The 7,393-nt window shown below is 48.9% G+C and overlaps 1 non-coding gene across 1 annotated transcript; it reads left to right on the forward strand.

Moving 5' to 3' along the window:
- The first annotated feature begins 3,744 nt into the window (after window positions 1-3,744).
- Window positions 3,745-3,817, forward strand: trnaf-gaa (transfer RNA phenylalanine (anticodon GAA)). Its single transcript has one exon. It is a non-coding gene; the product is annotated as a tRNA-Phe (tRNA).
- The last annotated feature ends 3,576 nt before the right edge of the window (window positions 3,818-7,393 follow it).

The following is a 7,393-nucleotide window of genomic DNA, read 5'->3' on the forward strand; positions in this document are numbered from 1 at the left end:
GTGGGATGTCAGGGCTTGACGACACTGCTTTATGCAGAGAGTGGAGGGGTGGGATGTCAGGGCCATACGACACTTCTTTAAGCAGGGAGTGGCAGGGGTGGGATGTCAGGGCCTGACGATACTACTTTACACAGTTAGTGGTGGGGGTGGGATGTCAGGGCCATACGACACTTCTTTACGCAGAGAGTGGCAGGGCTTGACGACACTGCTTTATGCAAAAAATGGAGGGGTGGGTGTCAGGGCTTTATGACAGTGCTTTCCGCAGAGAGTGGTGGGGGTGTGATGTCAGGGCCATACAGCAGTGCTTTACACAGAGAATGGTGGGGGTGGGATATCAGGGCCTGACAACACAGCTTAACGCAGAGTGTGGAGGGGTGGGTGTCAGGGTTATACGGCAGTGCTTTACGCAGAGAGTGGTGGGGGTGTGATGTCAGGGCCATACGACAGTGCTTTACACAGAGAGTGGCAGGGGAGGGATGTCAGGGCTTGACAACACTGCCTTATGTAGAGAGTGGAGGGGAGGGTTTCAGGGCCATAAGACACTGCTTTATGCAGAGAGTGGCGGGAGTGGGATGTCAGGCCCTGACGATACTACTTTACGTAGACAGTGGCGGGGGTGGGATGTCAGGGCCTGACAACACTGCTTTATTCAAAGAGTGGAGGGGTGGGTGTCAGGGCTATACGACAGTGCTTTCCGCAGAGAGTGGTGGGGGTGTGATGTCAGGGCCATACGACACTTCTTTACGCAGGGAGTGGCAGGGGTGGGATGTCAGGGCCTGACGATACTTATTTACGCAGAGAGTGGCAGGGGTGGGATGTCAGGGCCTGAAGATACTGCTTTTCGCAGAGAGCGGAGGAGGTGGGATACGACCTCTCAGTGGGGCCAGCAGGGGGCACTCACCCTGCGGTCTGTGTGGGTCTTAATGCCCCAGTGTAGTGACGGGCGACACGATCTGGCCCACCAGCGACAAGCAGGTTACCAGATCTAGACAAAGGGGGCAACTCTTAGTCGTATGAGCTTAGTCACACATTGCAGCGATTAAAAAAACAAAACAAACATTATGTCTGTTACTAACGACTTTTTTTTCCTACATTGAAAGTCTCTTTCCCGGGTGATTTTCTAGCGCGACTGGGGCTCTTCATTTCTCCTCGGTGTCTCATCGCGGGCGGATTTGAAACAGACCACAGAAGGTGGTCACACACTATATTATTATTGAGAGACAGGCTCACTGTACCTCAGACTGGGACAGTAGATCACACTGTATTATTATTATTAAGATTATTGAGAGTCTGGCTCACTGTTCCCCAGGCTGGGACAGGAGATCCCACACTGTATTATTATTATTGAGAGACAGGCTTACTCTCTGTTCCTCAAGCTGAGACAGGACATCACATACTGTATTATTATTGATTGACAGGCTCACTGTTCCTCAGGCTGGGACAGGAGATCACACACTGTATTATTATTATTGAGAGACAAGCTCACTGTCTGTTCCTCAGGCTGGGACAGAGGATCACATACTGTATTATTATTATTTAGAGACAGGCTCACTGTCTGTTCCTCAGAGTTGGACAGGAGATCCCACACTGAATTATTATTATAGAGAGACTGGCTCACTGTATGTTCTCCAGGCTGGGTCAGGAGCTCACACAGTATTATTATAATTATTGAGAGACAGTCTCACTGTCTGTTCCTCAGTCTGGGACAGGAGATCACACACTGTATTATTATTATTGAGAGACAGGCTCACTGTCTGTTCCCCAGGCTGGGACAGGAGATAACACTGTCTGTTCCTCAGGCTGGGACAGAGGATCACACACTGTATTATTATTGAGAGACAGGCTCACTCTCTGTTCCTCAGGCTGGGACAGGAGATCACACATTGGCTTGTTATTGAGAGGCAGGCTCACTGTCTGTTCCTCAGGCTGGGACAGGAGATCACACACTGTATTATTATTATTGAGAGACTGGCTCACTCCTGTCTGTTCCTCAGGTTGGGAAAGGAGATCACACACTGTATTATTATTATTGAGAGACGGGCTCACTGTCTGTTCCTCTGACTGGGGCAGGAGATCACACATTGGCTTGTTATTGAGAGGCAGGCTCACTGTCTGTTCCTCAGGCTGAGACAGGAAATCACACACTATTATTATTGAGAGACAGGCTCACAGTCTGTTCCTCAGGCTGGGACAGGAAATCACACACTCTATTATTATTATTGAGAGACTGGCTCACTCCTGTCTGTTCCTCAGGTTGGGAAAGGAGATCACACACTGTATTATTATTATTGAGAGACGGGCTCACTGTCTGTTCCTCTGACTGGGGCAGGAAATGACACACTGTATAATTAGTATTGAGAGACAGGCTCAGTGTTCCCCAGGCTGAGACAGGAGATCACACACTGTATTATTATTATTGAGTATCTGGTTCACTGTTCCCCAGGCTGGGACAGGAAATCACACACTGTATTATTATTATTGAGAGACAGGCTCACTGTCTGTTCCTCAGGCTGGGGCAGGATATCACACACTGTATTATTAGTATTGAGAGACAGCCTCAGTGTTCCCCAGGCTTGGACAGGAGATCACACACTGTATTATTAGTATTGAGATACAGACTCACTGTCTGTTCCTCCTGCTGGGACTGGAGATCACACACTGTTCTATTATTACTGAGGGACATGCTCACTGTTTGTCCTTCAGACTGGGACAGGACATTCCACACTAGGTTATCATTATTGAGAGACAGGCTCGCTGTCTGTTCCTCAGGCTAGTACAGGAGATCACGCACTGTATTATTATTATTTAGATACAGGCTCACTGTGTGTTCCTCTGGCTGGGACAGTAGATCACACTGTATTATAATTATTGAGAGGCTGACTCACTGTTTCCCAGGCTGGGACAGGAGATCATACACTGTATTATTATTGAGAGACAGGCTCACTGTCTGTTCCTCTGGCTGGGGCAGGGAATCACACACTGTATTATTAGTATTATTAAGAGACAGGCTCGCTGTCTGCTCCTCAGGCTGGGACAGGATATCACACACTGTTGTAGTGTTCTCTCACGAGGCACCAGTTCTGTAGGGGTTTGGGCATTTACTGGGACAATTATTTTTGTGGCAGTAAATCACAAAATTGATTATTTTAATGGTCTTAGAATCCAACCATGCGACATAACTCAAACAACGCACACACAGGTACTAATACACGAGGATACATTTGTTAATATATAGAATATGCATGCAAACCTAACAGATCTTATCGTAAGGCTTAACAGAATACAAAAGATATAAATTCATTCAGTTACAAAGAGTTACACATATCAAGAGGACATAAGTTTCGTATATCATTCATTTAGACCGTTTCGTAATTGAACTTGTTTACAACGTCTACATGAGATACTCAAAACAAGAACATAACCCTTAGGAATTAAATTGATATCAACTGGTTGGGAGCAGTAATCCAATAAGGTTGAATACTCACTGCCGGTGGGGCCCTCTTCTCACCGTTTCCGTAGTGCAGCGGTTATCACGTTTGCCTCACACGCGAAAAATCCCCGGTTCGAAACTGGACGGGAACAGCCTCTTTTTGTACGCTCCTGTACTTCACAGAGGTCTTGAGCGACCGGTCACATGTTCCTTTCCTTCTGAGTGACGTTCCTGCAACACTCTCCCGCTACTCTTGGTGCGCTCATGCCACAACACAGGAAGGCTGGAGCAGGTGGCTGTGGGATTTGCGCACCGCCGAAATAGCTCAGCTGGGAGAGCGTTAGACTGAAGATCTAAAGGTCCCTGGTTTGATCCCAGGTTTCGGCATTTTGTTTCATCGCGCCCTTTGTTCCTCTCTCCAGCGCCCCCTGCCTAAAGTGACGCGTCCCTTTCTCAGCCCGAAATGCAAGCGAGACACCAGCAGCGGTCCCTGCAGGTTTCCGTAGTGTAGAGGCTATCACGTTCACCTAACACGCGAAAGGTCCCCGGTTCGAGACCGGGCGGAAACCGCCTCGTTTTGCACGCTCCCGTACATCACAGAGATATTGAGCGACCGGTCATTTGTTCCCAATGTATTTCCGGTGCCTTCGTGCACTCTTGTACCAAACGCACGTTCCTTCTGTACGCGGAGCCGATCATTTGCAATTGAGCTGTGCAGACAGACCAGGACGAGCTCTGTCGGCTCAAAAGCAGCGCAGGACCTGCAAGAACAACAGAAAGATTAGCATCCAGCGGGGGCTTCTTAGTGAGCCCAAGATCTCATCAAAAATCGGCTAAAGCAACAGAGCTGGGCGCATTGTTCCATTCTCCGACCACTCTCGGTGTAAACAAGTCCCTCCTGGTCTCTGCTTGAATTGCACTTTCCTGCGTTTGCTTTGGTGTAACTGGCTTCCCCTGCATGGGCGATTGTGAAGAAGATCCTTAGTAAGTCATTGAAGAAAACCGAGAAGAGGTCGGAGTGGCCTCTGTTGTTCATCAATGATCCAGTCAGGCAGTACTCCTGTGTAAAGTGCCGTTCGTTCACATCGATTGGCTTTTTTTTGCCTTCATTCGTGCAAGTAGTAAAAGCAGACACCCCTTTAGGGAGCCCGTCAGCACCCGGAGTTTTCCCCTTCTGTAAGCTCTCCATAGCCTCTCAGCTCTTCTACTGTCAAATCCCCCTCAAGTACTTCCCTATCTTCTTCACTCAAAAGGTTTTCTAGCTCTGAGGTAAAAAAATGAATTTCTTCATCCTTTACCTCTGTAGAGCTGTACAGTCTGAAGTAGAAGTGTCATGCCCTCTGCAGCCAGTGGGCGGTATTCTCTGTCCTGTCCCTAGTTTCTGGTCTGCTGTCCTTCCTGTCCCTCTCTTTCCCTTAGGCTATATATTTCCGGGTCTTGCGCTCTGTCCTCGCTCAGCACTGACTTTCGGATGTCCTGAGACCCGCCTAGCACCAGGGCACCCCACGTCCGCTCCCTGAGGGCACAGGTTTCTATACGGCATTCCTGAACTCTTTGCACTAATGAGCCCGGGCCTTTTTCCCGTCTCGCCGCTACGCATATGGGTCTTTTTCCGCCCTCCTGCTCCCCACGGTTAGTCCCCTTGGACGTCCGTGACAAGAAGGCCTCGATGCAGGAGAGGATAGCACTCAGCTCTGTACTCTCTCTTCCCTCCTCATCAACTACACTTTCCATGACAGACTTGGAGCCTACCACTTTCCTGAAAAAGAAGCGAGTACACTTCTCATTTTCTTCCAAGAACTGCACTCTGCTTCTTAACAGCACTCCTCGACTGCTTTCTTCGGCTATGCTCCGGATGTCCTTTTTTAAAAGGGTGATATCCTCGAGCACATCGAAGCCACTGTGCAGCATTGTGTAGAGACGCTGCAGCTGCCTCTGTTTCCTGGCTAGCACTCCTCTCCGTCTGGCAGCAGCCTTCCTTCCCTCAGCCATGAAAAAGACCTTTGTCCTCACCTTCACCTCCTCCCACCACTCTCCTACTGACCCGTACAGACACTGCAAGGACAGCCACTGTGATAGTTTCTCCTTGTAGCAGGATACTACCCCCTCGTTCTCTAGCAGCTTTGTGTTGAGTTTCCAGAGGCCTGGGCCAAAGACAGTCCCGCCCTGGAGTTCCACTCTACACCCTAAAGCCTGATGATCTGAGAAGAAGACAGGCTGAAGAGTGACCCCAACAACTTTCACTCTCTCTGAGACAAAGCAATAGTCAATTCTGGAGCTGCTATTCCTCCCTGACCGTGTATATCCTGCTGTTGTGGGATATATACATCTATATGTGTCTGAGAGTTTAAAGTCTTGAACTAAGTTTTGCAGGGCCAGTGAGCTGGAATCCAATTTTATCGGAGAGCTAGACTGCCTGTCTGTGTGCTCTAAGATACAATTAAAATCCCCTCCCACTATCACGTCAGTGCTACATAACAATAGGGAAGAGAGTGCTTTGAGTAGCTCCACCCTTCCTCCCACGTCAGTAGGACAATACACATTGATTAGACGCAGGTTAACGGTCCCCCATTCGACATCCACACACAGCAACCTGCCATCTATGACCCTCTGAATACTTTTCAATTTGAATGCCCATCCTTTGAAAAGAATGGCCACGCCAGAGGTTCTGTTGTTATTGTCCCCTGACCAATCAGAAGGCCCTTTATCCCACCTATCTTCAAAGCTTTTATACCTCTCTTGATAGGCTAAAGCACACTCCTGCAACATCAACACATCTCCCTCTCTCTGCTGGAGGTGATCAAAGACAGACTGGCATTTAACTCTGTCATTGATACCTCTGGTGTTAAGAGAAATGATGTTTAGAGCCATATTACATAAGAAAGTGGAACCAGTCTTTACAAAACACATTTCTCTTCTGTCTCACCTGTTACCTTCTTCTTTTTCTTTTTCTTCTTACCAATTTCCTGCCAGCCATCCTCTGAATGAGCCTTCATCAGGGTGGCAGCAGTAAAAGCGTTCACGGAGTCCATTTCAAGGAAGGGGGTAGAGGGAGGGGTGGAGGGGTTCCAGCTGTCCCCATCACCATGCTCTCCTTCCTCCTCGCTCGGGGAGAAAACAGAGTCATTTTCCTTTTCCTCAAGTCCAGCTCCTGGGGGAAAGGGGTGCAGCCGATGCACCAGTCTCCTCTTCCCCCTCACCCACCAGCTGCTGCAGATCCTCCGTGATGGACTGGATGGAGGAGAGGAGGGCATCTGTAGGACTTGCAGAGTCTGAGAAAAGCAGCTCCGCTGAATCCTGGGTATCCTCGCTGGACCCGCTCCACCGGGGGGCCCCACACTGGCCCTTGTTCTGAGGAGCAGGAGTGAGGGAGGGGTCCTCGCTGTTCTCGGGGGTTTTCAAACCCTCGTGCTTGTCTGGTGCAGTCTGCAGTTGTGGGGGCGTAGTGGATTTCTCTTCCACTGGCCCCGGAGCCTCAGCAGGACAGATCCTGGCTGGAGGCTGAGAGTCTTTGTCCAACAAGGGTTCTTTGTTTGACTTGTTGTTTGCTTTGGCTTTTCGGGCCGGTTTGGCTGAAACAAGCACTGCCTCATCCTTTCTCATTTTGAGTTTATTGGCGTAGGCGTGAGGGCAGTTCTTAAAAACGTGTCCTTCCGAGCCACATAAATTGCACTTTGGCAGCATTGAACAGTCAGAGGCTAAATGTCCCTTGTATTAGTATCTGTCCGTGACATCACGCCGCTCTTTGTGACAAAGGCGAGACGCCTAGCCAGGCATAGTGACGTGGCGCGTGTTGCCGTGGTTACCATACTTATGATTTGTAAACAAATGGAAAATGCATTTCAACTGTTACTCAAACACATTTATCAACTTGGAATATAATTATCTAGCTCTAGGATTAAATTCCTAAATAATAGGAAAGGGTCAAGAATGGGAAAAGAATCAGTACTCACCAATCGGTGA

Source organism: Lepisosteus platostomus, assembly GCF_059453375.1.
Source record: "Lepisosteus platostomus isolate fLepPlt1 chromosome 5 unlocalized genomic scaffold, fLepPlt1.hap1 SUPER_5_unloc_2, whole genome shotgun sequence".
In the NCBI taxonomy this organism is placed as follows: Eukaryota; Metazoa; Chordata; class Actinopteri; order Semionotiformes; family Lepisosteidae; genus Lepisosteus; species Lepisosteus platostomus.